The sequence below is a fragment of the Ceratotherium simum genome, chromosome 38 (genome assembly GCF_057802395.1).
Source record: "Ceratotherium simum simum isolate JZ-2026a chromosome 38, ASM5780239v1, whole genome shotgun sequence".
Lineage (NCBI taxonomy): Eukaryota > Metazoa > Chordata > Mammalia > Perissodactyla > Rhinocerotidae > Ceratotherium > Ceratotherium simum.
Window position 1 is genome coordinate 20683746 of NC_141937.1, and position 17232 is coordinate 20700977.

General features: G+C 39.4%; 1 long non-coding RNA gene across 1 annotated transcript in view; it reads right to left on the minus strand.

Annotated features, from left to right (window-relative positions):
* LOC147912259 (uncharacterized) overlaps nt 1–13894 on the minus strand; it is a 94199-nt gene extending 80305 nt beyond the window's left edge. The window contains exon 1 of the long non-coding RNA XR_015550141.1: nt 9753–13894. This is a non-coding gene — a long non-coding RNA (uncharacterized LOC147912259). The remainder of the gene's footprint in view (nt 1–9752) is intronic.
* Between the last annotated feature and the right edge of the window lie 3338 nt (nt 13895–17232).

Below are 17232 nucleotides of genomic sequence, written 5' to 3' on the forward strand. Positions count from 1 at the left end.
AAAACCTCAGATCTTTTTGGAAATTATGAATTAACTCCTTTAGACTATTAATGGCTATTAATAGCTACTATGTATAAAATAACTTTCTAAAATATTGCCTTCTGAAGAATCAAAAAGCATAGGTTATAATATTATGAAATATTTCTGAAGACAGTGTATGGCAAATATCAAGTTATGAATCCTTTTACACATTTAATTGAGTCCTCACAAGAAAAGGGGAAATAAAATAAGTTTAGAAAGTTTTTCTCCAAAGAGGTCAAATGCAATAGTAAATGTCATGCCAGATTTAAAGTAAATGAAAAATATCAAATCAAAATTTTCACAGTACTTCACATCTGCCTTCATCTAACCATGCTTTTACATATTACGCATTTTGAGAGTCCACTCTTTATCAAACTCTGGGACGGGAGCTAGGATCTTAGAAAGAATAAGATGTATTTCTCTCTATGTAAAAGCTCACATTCCATTGAGCACTGATTCAAGGAATATTTCTAGTCCACAGGTCCCTAAAACACAATTATAAGCAAAATCTTTATTTAAATCTCATCTTTATTATTTTATGTTGCTTTTGTGCCAGTATGGAGAAATGTTTATATTGCTATAAACAAAGATGGTATTAGAAGGATATATATGTGTTAGCAATTTTCAAATTAAACGTGCATGATTTACATCTGCCTCTTCCATTGGAAAGACCACCCAGGGAGCAGCTAGACCAACAAAAAGCTGTAGGGGGATCCCTTTCTTCCCTTTCTGCTCCCCACACTGAGGATTTCACCTCTGCCCCTAGTCCTGCAGCCTGGAACTAGAGCCGACCTTCCCTTGCTCTCCCTCCCACTCTCCAGCCTACAGGAGTGTCAGCAGGAGCCTTCTTAGATCCCTTCAACCAAGAACTCGAGGAGTAGCCTAGAATCAGAAGTGGGAGAGACGCTGCTCCCACAATAGCAGAAAGACCTGTGTTCCCCAATATCACAGCTTGTCACTCAGAATGCACTTTTTCAGAGAAACTGACACCCAGGTATATAACTCCTTAACTAACACTAATACTTCAAGTACGTTACAGGTCATCTCAGCTTTTGTGACTTAGCAAAGAAAAATAAATACTATCCAAGAAAACTATTCATAAGTTGAGGATATCTTACACGCACCTAGAGGGCATAGAAACTAGAATCTTTACACACGACAACCTGTTCATCCAATCATTTTTTGAGCACCTAGTAACTTCTCAGTATATACATTTGCAATTATATACCTCAGTTAAACGCCCTTATTCTGCTCTCTATTGCTTTTTCTTTTTTTTAAAGATTGCTCTTCTGGAATGACAGCCTTTAGTTCAACCCACCCCCAAAAAAATTAAACACAAGGAGAGGAAAATTCACTGCACACAACCTGTCACTCACATGAATGACACTTGATCAAGTCCCTTAGTATTCTTTCCCTGAAGGCCAGAATCCCAAAAGAACAAATTCAGCCAATTCCATTACAGACTGCAATTACCTCCCAAGGGGCTGAAACACCAATCCAATTTATCAATTCTCACCTCACATAATACATACACATACATATGTGTTAGAGCTTAGAACTGAAAAATAGACCCTTCAAAAACAGTTTCCTCCAGAAAGAGTTTCACTACAGCCTATTCGGGTTTTGGTTTTTTTGTTGTAGGTTTTTATTCCCTAATAAAAAAATAAGTACCTTCACAGTCACTATTGCTCTATGAAAACCAAATCTCCTCTGAACGATTCCAGGTGTCTAATATGCTGTCATTTGTATAATTCAAGATAGAATTTGAACTGCTATATATAACCCATGAATTCAAATTTTGCTTTCTATTATATTTCTAATTGCTTATTCGGTTAGAATGTGGGATGGTATGCATTAATGCTGTCAGGAGCATTATAAGAAAATGCTGAGTGAAAGAGATAAAAGTCCTAATTTCATTAAAAATTAACCAAAAAAGATATTAGGGTTATGCTACTAATTAGTGAGGGTCTCAAATTATTAAACTGAGAAGAGCAGAAATGGAAAAACTTTTAAAGACCAGTGTTACCATTAGTTTTCTCTTTGACTTGGTTCAAAATCCTTGCATAATTAATACAGTAATATTTAATAAATGCATATGAACCTATCACCTCTCTTCACTTGCAGTTTAATTAGGTGATTGACTTCAGGCATACGATAAATTACAGTGACAATTTAATTACTTCTTTAATTGCACACTTAAAAGATTTATAAACAGGAATAGAACAGCCCAGTACACTGAAAAGAGGCAGACCAAAGGTAATGAAGCACAGCCCAGGATGATAGAGACAGACGATTTCTATAAGATACAGTTGAACTAGATGGGATTTCGCATGCTTCAGTAAACAACTGCTCTACTGCCTTACCACGAATTATGAAGAACCTATACAGGCTTCTTTATAACCTTAACTGTCTTTACAAGGAAGGAGCTAGACCTCCCATATTTTTTCTAAGTCGGTTACGCCTCTGGGCCTTACCCAGAAGGCCTTCTCTTGCAATCTAAAAGCATAAACTTTTGAGAGAGTCAGACCTTTGTTTCAAATCCTTCCTCTGCCACTGGCCACCTATGACCTTGACAAAGTTAATCCTTCTGGGCTTCAATTTCTTCATTTGTAGAGTGAAGAAAATACCTACTTTGCAGGGCCGTGATGGAAATTAAATAAGATAGACAGTGTGGTGCACTGGTGAAGAGGCATACTCCGCCCCTTACTACATCTATAACCTTAGACAAGTTATTTATTCTCCTTGTGCCTCAGTTTCCTCATCTATAAAATGGAGATAATAACAATAATTGCCTCAAAAGCTTGTTGGAGAACCAAGTTAATACACATAAAGCACTCCCGGTTGGCACACGGTAAGTACTCAGTAAATGTCAGCTATTAATAAATGACTGAGCATAATCATTGCCACACCCTTCCTTTCCTCAACTCCCAGCCACACAGATATTTCCAGCAATAAACAGTTCCTGAAATTCCATCTCTGCTGGAAAGCTTTCTTGTAGAATTAGGTAAGAGCCAACGCCTTTATTATCTTTGTCATATGTATGTGTATCCATATCAAAGTGTCTGTCTTTAATCTTAAGTTCCTAGAACACACGTATTTAGTCTGGGAGATGCTCTTCGTAAGGCATCTGCAGCCTTACGAATTTGAATATGCCATGAGACACTTAGAAAACGTGGACAATCACCATAGCGATATGTATTTTGATGTCAACGATAACACAGAATTATTGGGAGGACTCATATGTAAAGCTGTGCACCAGGCTTTCTTTTTGTCTTTAAGGTAAGTCTCTCCCTTAATTGATTTAACAGTATCAGGATTTCATTTTATACCAACAGGGTTAAAGTGCAAGGAGACTCAGCCCAATGTGGCTAATTACCCCTTTCTAACTGCTAAAAAATCATTTCCCTTTCCCTTGAACTGTCTTTATAGAAGGTAAACAAGAAGATAAAAGTCAAGCTACAATTTTTGGTGGAGATTGTTAGTCCTCCTCTCTGCCCTCACGGTAAACTGGAGAATGGGGAAAGACAGAAGATGGGGAAAGACGGATCCAGTGGGTTACGAGAAATCTTAGGCGGGGATGTACTGACCCCAGTACTTCTAACCGGCTCTGGTAAGTGTGGTGTTAATAGTCCTCTAATAAGCAACTGGAGATGGGCCTTGGTATAAATATTTATTTTAATCAAAATACACTTCATTAGAAAGCATCGCTGCCTGCTTATATCAGAAAACAAACATTTTGCTCTTTTGCTAGTATGCATTTTCATTTGTCTTTTTTTCAACTTTGCATGCTATTAGGAATCAAGCTTTACGTTAATAACTTCACAGGCAGGCTACAGCCAAAACTAATGAACCCTACACATTAGTGTGTATTTCTCACTGTACAAGTCAGGCCATTGTATAGACTCAACCAGCTTTTACAAACTATCGGTGGTATTTATCCACTGTGGCATCCAGTCTACTGTACATTTGGTCAAAGACAAAACAAATATCTGGCTCGAACTGCCTTCTGCAAGCCAGTTGTTATCATCACAGATTGATTGCAACAGATATGTTTTTGATACGCAGAACCTGCACCCACCATCTCTGAGTCTCCCTCCACCCACTTCTGTGACAGTTCGGCCAGCAACAGCTGCAGCTGATATATTACTGTACTTGTTGAAGAACGCGACACACATATAGAGATTAGATGACATCAAGCTGTGAACGTAGCTCTTATAAAGTTTTCCTGAGCTAGTCAGAAAAAAAAAAACATGCGATGAAAGAATTTGTATGTGCCATCGGTTACTTAGGAAACATGTGGAGAAATCCATGCTCTCAGTAATTAATACATTAATAGTGGAAAAGAAGTACGCAAGAGTTGGAAGGTTTTAAAACAATAAAAATTCCAGTAGGATCCTATGTGAAATTCTTGAAATTTTGTGCTAGAATAGGTCATTTATTTTCGTGTATGTTCTTCTCTTAAAAATAGGTCTCAACATCACCCACCTGAATAACCCAACATCAAGTCTTATATATTATCATTTTATGTCTCTAATCTGGCACGGATTAGCAGCAGAAAGGAAACATATGTCTATAATCTTAAAACTAGAAAGACACACATTGCAGGACTGCTGTGTCAGTAATTTCCGTTTTCAAGAGTTACACAATGCTTAAACAATAGTTATCTTACTGAGCTACGGTTCACTTAACCTCACAGTCCGGCCGATGATTGATGAAGGGTCAAGAGGCTAGCAGACTTTGGGTGCACAGCACTTCAATCCTTTATCAAAGATGGCACGAGGCCATGTACTACAATAACGGAACAAATACTTCCTTTTGCCATACAGTAAATTCTTTCCTCTGATTGGCTAAAGCTTCAGCCCATGGTTCAATAGAGTGAAAATACGTCCTATCGGTAGCAAAACACATTTTAAAAAGCAGTCACTTAATTCCTGGGCCAAGTGAAATGTCTACATCCCTACAGTAGTTAATAGCCAGGTGCATTTATTTGCCTCCTTATGCTAAAACATTCACTAAAAAGTCCATAAAGAGACTGCTGAAACCCAATGTTAGCGCCTTTGCACGACTGTTTCATGGAGGCACACGCTTATCTGTAAAGGCAATTAAAACTTTCAGCATGTGCATACTTCTGGAACATATAGAATGTTCTAATTAGAGAAAATATTTGCTATGTGGCAAACCACACTATTATATACATTTATTGGAAGTTAAAAAAAAAAACACTATCAAATCATTGTTATAAATTAATTCAGAATTAAGGGGATATATCTATATTGAAAGAAGATAAGGAGATAAAATATTCCTCCAAATGTTTGGAATTCTGGCAAATTGGATTTGTTATGGTAACTGACAGGTGACCAGAAAACATTTTAACCCATATTGTAGAAAAACCTTATTTTTTTCATAACTGAAAAGGACAATGCAGTGCCTCTATAAATACAGTATCTTCTCCTTTTTGGTGTGATTCTGAGCATCCATTTAAAATTATAGAATAATATAGATTTAGTTCAGGTAGAAGATTTGAATATATATTGAAAATCATGGTTCTCAGCCAGGGATGATTTTGCTCCCTTGGGGACATTCGGCAACACCTGGAGAAATTTTTGATTGTCAAGACTGGGAATGGGAGATACTACTGGTGTCTACTGGGTAGCAGCCAGGGATGCTGCTAAACATCCTACAATGCACAAACGGCCCCCTACAACAAAGAACTGTCCAGACTCAAGTGTCAACAGTATCAAGGTTAAGAAACCCGAGGCCTAGACGTTGCTTCACAAAAAGTAAGTCACTGTCACCTACCCCTCCTCTGAAAAATAAAATGCATATAGACCAAAAACACATCATATTATAGCTAATCAAACAAATTTTTTATGAAGTCCAAGTTTTTTTGGGGGGCGGGGAAATTGCCCCTGAGCTAACATCTATTGCCAATCTTCCTCTTTTTCTTTTTTCTCCCCAAAGCCCCAGTACATAGTTGTATACCCTACCTGTAGGTCCTTCTACTTCCTCTATGTGGGACTTGATCAGCCTGGCTTGATGAGTGATGAGTAGGTCCGTGCCCGGGATCCAAACCCGCAAACCCTGGGCCACCAAAGCAGAATGTGCAAACTTAACTGCTATGCCACCAGGCTGGCCCCAGTTAATCAAAATTTTAACACATAAAAAAAATTTCTTATTTGACAAACATATATTCTACCAACTATATATAAATTTCTTATTCAGAGTAGAAAACGATTTCATAAAAATAATGTATTCAAATGTAATACTAAAATCAATTCAATCTTTACTCATTAACATGCATGAAATAATTCTTCTAATTTTAAAACTTGCTCTCAATATTTTTAAAATCTGAAGCACTATACTGAATTTTTTCTGATCATCTGATTTTTAATATGACAAACAGGACACCCAGGAGAAGGAGAAAATCGAACTTTTAAAGCTGTGTTTAATCTTAGAACCGAAAAAAAAAAAAGTAAAACTATATTTTATAACAACTAGCATTTTAAAAGTGTACACTTGAATTACTTACTTAAGTCAGACTAGGGTTTGGATCATACACATTAGTAATTTCACTAACTTCAAGTTTATCAACACAGTGACTCAAAAAAGGGTTAAAAGTGTATTCATACTATTAATTTTGTATGGTAAGTGTTCAATCACTCAGTAGGTGTTCATTACCTTCCTTTCTAGCAAAAAGGAAACACTGACAATTTCTCCCACAGAACACTGATCCAAAATGGCCCTCCACAGAGATGAAACACAATCTTCACTCAGAGGCCGCAAGGAGATAGGGGACGCTTAAAACCTTTGAGCAGCAGGGGGAAGGCCAGCCCTGAACAGCTGCAGGTCGGTGCTCTCAGTATCACAGAAGGAGGTCCCCTGGACCCCCACCAATAACCCCCTGGTCTGCAGCAGCACAGGACTCTCTGCTCCTTTGGGATTCAGCACCAGGATTATTATAAATATGAACATTCTTAAATAGCAGAGAAGGACCAGGGTACGGAAGGAAAGGAAATTTCCGCCCAAGTCCAGGAGGTCAGCTTCTCTGACCTCACTGTATCCCTCACTGGCCACCTGTCAGTGAGCCAGTCATTGAGGGTCTCCGAGGTACAATTCCTATATCTGTAAAACAGGGGTTGTTGTGAGGATTAACTGAAATAAACGTATATAAAAGAACTTTTAAGCTGCCAAGCACCATAAAGCACGTGAGATTGTTTCTACAAAGGGTGACCACAGCCCCACCTTCTCTGTTCTTCCACGCCCATCCTTCCGCTCTCTCCCCACCCCTCCCTGCTCTCTTTCTCTTCCCCGCAAGGGACATACCATCAAACTCAACCAAATTCCATCAATTAGAACTTAAAACAGTATAAGAGACGGTACATTTCATCACTTCACATAGCATTTCATTTCCCTTTTTAATCTATATTGAGTACAAACGGCTTTAGAGGCATTATTCCATTTAAGCTTCACGACCACCCTACCACATCATAAAATTACCCCTATTTTACAGGTTAGAAAACTGAGGCACAGAGAGATTAAACACTTGCCAATTTTCACCCAGCTAGAAGTGGGGCAACCAGGACGAGAAGCACGACAATTTAATTCCAGAGCCTGAACTCAACTACTACCAAGAACAGCCTCTCATCTAAAAATGAAGTTATTTATAAAATCAAATATGAGTTTTTGTAAAGTTAGCCTGACAGCGTGCAGATAGCCAAACAATGCACAATTACATGCCATGTAAACCCACTGAACCGTCTCCCTTCATAAGCCTCCCCATCGCCTCCTTTCCCGACAATCTCGGTCAGGACACCGATAGCAACACTGGTGAAATCAATGTTTTGCCTAAGACGGGGTGACATCAGCAAACCAAATTTCCTTGATTTCAGGGAAAAAGTAGTTTCTCCACTGAGAAAGTCACAATCATCGCTGCCATCACAGAAGTGAATTACTAGGATGTTCGGTGGGAATAATGCGAAGCAGTGAACACATAAAAACAATAACAACGATAATAATAATAATACATGTGGGCCTGGCCCTGTGGTGCAAGCGGTTAAGTGTGCGCGCTCCACTGCGGCGGCCCAGGGTTCACCGGTTCGGATCCCCGGCACGCGCTGACACACCGCTTGGCAAGCCACGCTGTGGCAGCGTCCCACATAAAGTAGAGGAAGATGGGCACAGATGTTAGTCCAGGGCCAGTCTTCTTCAGCAAAAAAGAGGAGGATTGGCATTGGATATTAGCTCAGGGCTGGTCCACCTCACAAAAAAAAAAAATAAATAATAATAATAATAATAGTACATGCTTATTCATAACACCTCCTAGCTTACAGATGCTTCCATATACATTATCTCATTAGATTTCCATTATTCAGCCATGAGGGTAGGAGAAGATTTGCAATATTAGAAGGAAAAACACAAGTCAGGTGTCAGAATAACCAAAGAGAGAACTGGTGTCTTAAATTCCCAAGGTTCTTATTCACTCCACGGCCAGAAATGCAATTTTGGAGCTTCTGAAGGGCCAGAAAAGAACACAGATCTTGTGATTCCACAGTAACTTGGAACATTCTTATTTTTCTCTTAAGGAAAATAATAAAACAAAACAAAAGCTTTAGAAAAATAATTCTATCTGCGTTTTTATATTATAAATAAAATCATAAAAATACAAATTTTACCTTATGGAACACACTATGTGAATAAATTCGAAACTAAAATCACAGAAATACATATTTATAAAAGTACAGCTGCATATGTTTACATTAACACTCTATTTGGTCCCCTTAATTTTGATCTCTCAGCTCTCCAGTTACTATTACCCCTTGAAGGCAGATACAAATGATTGCCCTTTGTCTATTTCCCTAGGCCTAACATAGTACTCCGTACCTAGTGGGGACTCTGTGGAGCCATGGATTGGTTAATTGATGGAAATCAGGCTGTTAGCCCACTACTACAAAATAAATGGTCTTAAAAATACATTGTTGAAAGCATACAGACAAGCCACCCTAAACTCAGCTGAAATGCAACTTGGAGCAAAAGCGAACCACAGATTTAACAGTACTGCAACAAAAATGCTCCTTTTGAATTTGACAGCTCCCAGTCATTCAGGCCCAAAGTAACACGCAGGGAGCAGTCCTCTAAAACTACTGTGGTATCTTCTGAATCACTGCCATTACCCGAGAAAACCCCAGGAAGTGGTTTGACTGAGGAGCTGGACCAGCATGTAGGTATCAGCTGATGCCTCTCACACATACGCCCAAGTCAGTAACAATGGGGCCTTGTGAAACCAGGAATAACCTTCCCTTATCTTCAGCTGTTTGGGAAATCATTTCTAACCCAGTGAGTATATAACTTGGGAACGAGTCAAATGGTTAATTATTCACTGAGAGTTTAGTAATTAATCTGTTTTAGACAAAGAACCTGAAAAGTCAGACCTGAAGAACATAAGGATGTCCAACTTCTAGAACAACAAGTCTTTGGAACCACTTCCAGAAAGCAGCAATCTTTCCTAAACAGTCATGACCAACCAAGAACAAAGACTAAGCGTAGGCAGCGGCTGGCAAAAACAGATCCAAAGGAACAGGGATTTCATAAAACCCTTTGAACTCACTTTATTTTAAAATATAAATTGATGCCATCTTTTTCTGTGCAAGCAAATGACTGGTGAAGATCACAGTACCCTATGGTGAAACACCAGCTGCTGATGAGTCTGGGGGGTGGCGAGCCAGTGAACTCACCAGAAAGGTTTCAAAACCGTAGAATATCGGAGTCAATCCTCATTTAAACAGCATTCACATCATTACCTAAAAACAAAAGGAAAAAGTCCAAGTCATCCTACCAAACCAAAACTAAGGAGATATTGTGATTGATCTAAACACACAGGTCTCAATTAAATATTGACCCTTTTCCGGCAATTGAAGTTAGCCCTCTTATGGTCAATTTTAAGGGCTGAAGTAAGATTTCATGCAACATTGGGTTTCTTACAGTTCATCAATTTCCCATTTGACATTTTTCAATGTTTTATTCCAATAGTTCCCATCCCTTTGACTGAAGCACCCCAAATCCACTGTTTCTCTATATTCCCAGTCTCCCCAGTCCCAACTTCTGTAGGTATAATTCTCTAGGGGATCTAACAAAGTAATACTAGCAGCCATAGGACACAACTTTTACAGCACCCATATCAGCAATGTTCCTCTAACAGAAAGAATTTGCAATGCCAATCCTAAAGCATTACACGGCAAACCTTTTTTATAGACACCACACAGCTTACACGCGGTATGAGACTGATGCATGGGAACACGAACGAGATTCAGCAACCTTCAACATCCAGCAGCGCACGCAGCAAGTGCTCTCCCAGCTCTCCCATGCAAAACTACAGCAACCTGTCGGGAAATCCTTTGCATCTATTCACTAGAAAAAAACGGCTATTGACCCCAAACAAGATATTTACAGAAGCGGACTTTTTTCTCATCTCTACTTTTCCAAAAGAAATGGATGCCTTGAAAACGCACTGGTTATACAAAACAGCAAAGTCTGAGACAAACTGAGAATTAATGCAATCACTGGCATTATTTAGAGTGGCAATACTCTTCACCAACAATTGATGTACACAATGATTACCATGGGCCACTAAGTGCCTTTTATAGTATTAAAAATTAAAAAAAAAATACTATGTGTATTTGACTGAATTCTTTGAAAACAGTTAATCCATGAATGGACTATATGGTTACTCCTAATTTTGAGCGCACATTTCCCAGCCACTCTGGATGAAGAGGAATTTACCATTTGTGTACACTGAATTAAGTATGATCATACAGCATTAGTGTTCCCATGAAGAAACCAGCCTGTGATCTCCTCAACACTAGCTCTTCCAAAAAGCACAATCTTTCCTAAACAGTCACGACCAACCAAGAACAAAGACAACACGGAGGCCCGTGGAAATTTTAAGAGCAGCCTCTAAAAGGATGATAATAAATCAACATTTTTATAAAAAGAATAAATGAGGTATTCCCTAGCTCCTGAATTTTTTAAAGTTGACCAGTAATTCTTCTACTTGTACAAGGAATGAGTAACATCCTTCTAAAATACTGAGTTTTCAAGGACCTGATCAACAGCAAAAAAAAACAAAAAAAACCCCACCTTTGAACCAATCCCTGAGTAGTTAGCATGACTTCTGCTTGGAACAGGAGGACATACTGTACTTAAGTTTACCCACTACAAATGCTTCCCCTCCACTCAGCCATTTGCTATTAAAAGAACCAAGCTGTTCTGAAGATAAGCAGGAAGAGGATATTCAAAATGTGTAGGTGGGATATGTTCACAGAGCTTCTCTAAATTCCAAATACCTGAACGAACCAAACCAAATTAAAACCCCAACTCGAGCCTTGATCTGACTTAACAATAAAGACAATGCCCATTGATTTCTCTTTTCAACTATCTATGAATGTATTTTTATAAAAAACCTTTTTGGTAAGATTGCTTACAAAGGATTGCAAAATACCATGTCATCCTAAGTCTAAATTTCCATTTTTTCAGACTTTTTTTCCCTCCAGTTCAGGCTTAATAAAGATATACCTATTTGGTTGCTTTTTAAAAATCTATTTTGTCCCATGTAAATTAGTAAAACAGTCCAAATATTCTTATTGTTCTGAAATCAATGTTTTTGGAAGACATCACGCCCTTAAGATTGAGTTACAAGGCATATATTGAGTGTGCCCTATATTCCAGCACCATAATAGCTGCCACGGGGATTCAGAAGAGTTATAACCATAATCACAGCCCCATGCTTAGGAGCTACCCATCTAGTGGGATAGGAGAGACGTGTACACATAAAATAATTACATTCCCCTCTGAGGGGTACAGACAAAAGGTGAAAATCCTGAAAGAATCTGGCTAGCACAGACGAGAAGCGAGGACCTTCAGCAGGGAAGAGAATGATAAGCAAAGGCCTGAAGACCTGAATAAACAGGGTCCATTTATAGGATGTGAAGGAGGTTAACAGGACTCATCAGAGGGCTGGAGACGAGAATTAAAACTATGTAGGTAGGACAGGTTCAAAGGTCACCTGTCCTAACACCTTTGTTTTATAGATAAGGAAACCAGGCTCAAGGCGGTGAATGAATCAACAAATACTTTGAAGGACCTGCTATGCACTATTTACTCTACTGAGATGCAGAGGTGAGTGACAACGTGTCATTGACCTCAGGGAGTCCACAGCAGGGAGAGACAAACACATGAGCAATTAAATTGATCATTTCCAGTTCTGGTAAGTTCTATGAGGAAAATAATGTGATAAAAGGTGAACTGGGGACAGAGGGAGGGAATTGCTCAAATTTGGGTCACAGATGGCCCGTCCAAAGAAGTGACATTTGAGTTGAGACTTGAACAAGGAGAAGGAGCCATACCTGAGAAGATGTGGGTTAAGAGCATTCCAAGCAGGAAAAACAGTGAGTGCAAAGATCAAGACAGGAACAACTCAGCAAGTTTAAGGAACAGAAAGAAGGCCAATATGGTTAAGCCTAATAGGGAACGGGGAGTGAGGAAGGAGATGCACTCAGAGAGGCAGAGCCCTGCAGGCCATGGTGAATAGCCTGGGTTTTATTCCAAGCGGAATGAAAATCTATTGGAGAATTTTTAGCAAGGGAACGCATTATATCATTTATACTCAATAGGCTACTCTGGGAAGTGTGGAGTCAGAGAACAAGGATAAGAGCTTTTGCAGCAGACTAGGCCAGATGCTGGCAGCTTGAACTGAGGCTATGGCAGAGGAGACAGTAAGAAGACCTCCCATCCAGCATTTACTTTGGAGAGAGAGCCAAAGGACTTCTTGGACTGAATGTGAGGCCAGAGAGAAGGAGATGAATTCTGGAATTTTGGCCTGAGCAATGGGGGGGGATGGTGGTTCTATTCACCTAAATGGAGAAAGTTAGGTGGGGGAGCAGAGCTGTAGCAGAAGACACTGATAGTTCCCCTCTGACTGCCTTAACTTTGATATATCCATCAGACAGCCAAGTGCACATACGGAGGAAGTACTATATAAACTGGGAACTTAAGGGAAGATCCACTCATGGAGATAACACTGGAAGTTATTAGCAATATGGACAATATTTGAAACCATGTGATTATTGATATCTGCTAGAGAGTTTAGATAAAGATGAATAAAGGCATTTAGGACAGAGCCCTAGGGGACTACAACTCTTAAGAGAAGGCCAGCAAAGAGACTGAGAAGCAAGATGGGAGAAAAGCCTGGCAAGTGTAGTGTCATGGAAGCTGGGAGAATCAAGCAGTTCATTAAGCAAGGCATGAGGGTCAACTGTTCCAAACGCTGTTAAGAGCTGAAAATATGAGGACAAAGAAGGACCACTGGTTTTGGCAAGACATATGGGGGGAGAGGAAGTTGAGACAGTTAGTGGAGGTACGTAAATGTGAGGAGTGTTGATGAACAGTGATGTTTCTAGGCCAAGTAATTTAAAAGCAGGTCTCTAGATTCCACTTCCTGTGCTATTTTTGGACTCTAGGCTGCCTCTCATCCTGTGGATAATAAAGACCCCCAGAGGAATTTTGAGCAGGAAAGAGGGGTGCTGAAAGTTATTGTAAAGTTAATCTGATAGTAGTGTACAAGATCAATCTGAGGTGGAAGATGCCCTGGTCTACAGCTGCAGGGTGATGAGAGCCTGCATTAGCAGGGGCAAGGACAGAGATGAATGGGCCACAGAGGCAGCGCTAAAAAGCACATAGCATCAGAGCTAGAATGACTTTAAACTGAGCGCCACTGATACCAACAGTCATTCAACAAGGTAGGAGAAAATAATGTGGTGAAATACAAAACGCTAAACACTTCTGAAAAGTTCTATTTACAGGATATGTCACCTGACATCTCTACTTTAAAATATGGCATAAAGAGATCTACACAAATATCAATTTTCCATATTTTTGTTCTTCTCTTTATTATCATATTTTACAAGCAGAATTCTTTTATTATTGTTAATACTTTGAATAAAATATAAGCTACTCTTCCTAACCATCCTTTACCTTATTGTACAGCCTAACATGTGTACTAACAAGCTCATAAAGTACCTATATGTCTAATTTTTTTAATCAAGAATGTCCTCTTTAATTATTCAATTTTTATTAGCTGGCCAGCTAATTGTAAGTAAGTCCCAATGAAGAACATAAGATCACAATATGATTCAATGTTTCCAATGAGTACCCTGATAAATAAAAATGTTTTTAATTACCTAGAAAGTAAATAATACAACATTAACAGTTCAAAATTGAAATCCCATTTCAGCAACATTTCTATTTAACACTCATTAGAATTTTCACATCTTGTTGCCTCCCTAAAATGCTTTACTACCAAAGTCCAAATAGTATCTTATTCCTATATATATATATATTCCAATATATATTCCATCACATCTTTAGTAAAATTAGAGAAAGTAAAGGAGAAAAAAATCCAGAGTTTGGTAGTTGAATCCTTTGTACTCCTACCCCATACCTTTACCGGTCTTATAATTCTAACGCATGAAAGGCACTAGAAAAATTAACAGGCATGTATCTCGGCTCCTAAAGAACTATGCCATTGTCCTAAGGAGTAATGTACCATTATAAGGAAGTAGAAAACAATGAGGATTATAAAACACTTTTTTTTTTTTTTACAAAAAAGTATTGCAACTATTCTTCCTTAGCTTTTCTCATTAGAAAGATGCACCCCTTAATCATGGAAACCGAACTTAAAGGACGCAGGGCCACAATTTCCAAACAGACACTAGGATTTGTGTGTGTGTGTGTGGCCTAAAGTGAAGCCCACAAGACAACGCAGCACTCTTACAAGGTATTATTTAACTAATCTTCATGCACATATTTCTTTCATCAATTTTTATAGGAGGGGAGGCAATTCTTGATACTCTAGACAATTATCAAGCATATTTTTTTATATCATTTAAACTTCTGATGCAGTAAATTGTCTCCAAAAACTCTGTCAAAATCCAAATCGCACTGGCTTCAGTACAATGAGAAAATGATGGAAACAGAGTCAGCACAGACTCATTCATCATTGCACTGCTAACAAATGTTCCTGATTGTAACACTGGTCCAAAGCACAGCTCTACATCCTTCAGTGTACAGTATTTTCCAAAACTATTCACATCTAAATGGTAACAAACCTATACATTCATTAATATAACAAATAAGAATACATTGTTAAACATATTTTGAGACAATTATTTCCTCTAGGTGAAAATTCAAAGCATGTTTCAGAGGTACAGCTTATCGGAGAGAGCGGTTGAAGAAGAAAGAGATGGTCCTGTCAACGGTCAAAAGTCATCACATGAACCAAAGCAAAGTCAGTGACAACCCTCTCCGAATTCCACATGAGACAAGAGGCACTGAGACGCCATCAGGGGAGTACAGAGTGGTTTTTGTGCCTGCCCAGATGTCCTGGTTAGAGACAGACTTTTCCCAATCTACAGGAAAATCAGCCAGGAAATGTGTCTCAGCTGACAGCTCTAGATCACTGCTTCTGAGCGGTGACAGAACAGTGACTGCAGGGACATCAAGAGGCCTCTCTCAGTCCCGCTAGAACTGGAAGCACATCACTCATCATCCTAATTACAGAAATCACAGGGTTAGAATGGAGATGGGGCTCCACAGGCAAGGTGAAGCCATGGTGTGGTACAAAGCACCTTGAACTTGAACTCAGAAGACCTGATTTCAATTCCTGGCTCTGCCACTCATGAAATGTGAGGCCCTGGGCATGTCATTTAACCTGTCTGATCCTCTAGTATGTCATTTACAAACTTGGGAGGAGAGCAACATCTCTGCTGTCCTCCATATGGGTTTTATAAGAACTCAGTGAGACCATGCATATAAAAGCCCTTGGCAAATTATGAAGTCTTGTGAAAACGGAGATTTCTCATTTTATGGAGGAACATATCCTTTAAACTGTAGGCACTGGGTAGCCCGTGAAGGCTTTAGATATCCACAGTAACCTATGAAAAATGGTAATTTAAGAAGACGAGCCTTGCAGTGGAATGAGGAATTTATCACAGGTAAAGTAACTGGTCTCAGGAACACCATCTAAAAGGCTGTAGTAGACAAGGTGTGACCCAGCAGAACCTTTCTAGGTAGTGGCAGTTGAAATATATAGTAGGGGATTTTTTTCTGGAAGAACATGGATGTTGAGCATAAGGGTTAATAACACATTAGAGATGAATATTACAAGAGCTACCACTAGAATCAATTCAACCGCTCAATCTTTTCAGCCCACCACTAACATCCCAAACTTAATCCCATTACCCTCTTGGACCTTCTCCTCTCTCTCAGACTCAGATCTCCACTTGCTAATGCCAGACTCCTTTCTCAAAATATTTTTCACTTCCTTTCAGCTGCCCAGGAGGCTCTTTGCCCTCACGTTGACTTCGGGTCTCTTAATCCCACACTTCTCGGGCCTTCTGACTTCAGCTGTTTTGGCAACCATGGACCACACAGTCAGACATTTCGGTAACACTCTCATCAGTCTTCTACAATCTCTTCTCACAGCCATCCACGTGTCCCTCCCATACCCCTCTCCAAACCCAGCCCACCCCACAGGCTGCTTTTTCTATTTGTCTCGGTTACACTGCAGTACCAGCAAAAATCTCCCAGTAGTGCCACCTGGGCCGTGATCTCCGACTTCCAATGAATTCTTTGAGGACAAGGGCAATGTCTGCTTCACTATTGTGTCCAGAGAAGCTAGCACAGGGCCTGGCATATGGAACACCCTCAATACATATATTGAATGAATGAAACCGATAATATTTGGAAACTCTATAACCCGTGTCTCCTGTTACTGCACTCTTCTTGGCTTCCATCTACCCCCTCACGACTCTTCTTTACTAGATTCTATTTTTCTCCCTGTCCCCAAATGAGACTATCTCCCAGGGCTCAAACTCAGCTCTTACCTTCCCTTTTAGTTCTCTCTCCAACAGAGATCAGTTCTCACCAGCAGATACAGTAGAACGTTAAGATATTTCAGACATTTATTCTCACTAGGACCCAAGTTCAACACTCTTGCCAAGATTCCCACAACTTGAACCCTGCTCCAGGACGTAAAGCCTCACCAAAAAAAGAAATGACTTCAAGGAGAAGGAACAAAGGTCAGAGAGGAACTGGACCCTCCCAGTGAGACAAATGACCCTCAAGTAAGACTGACAGGCTAGCCTCTGCCACGATACACAG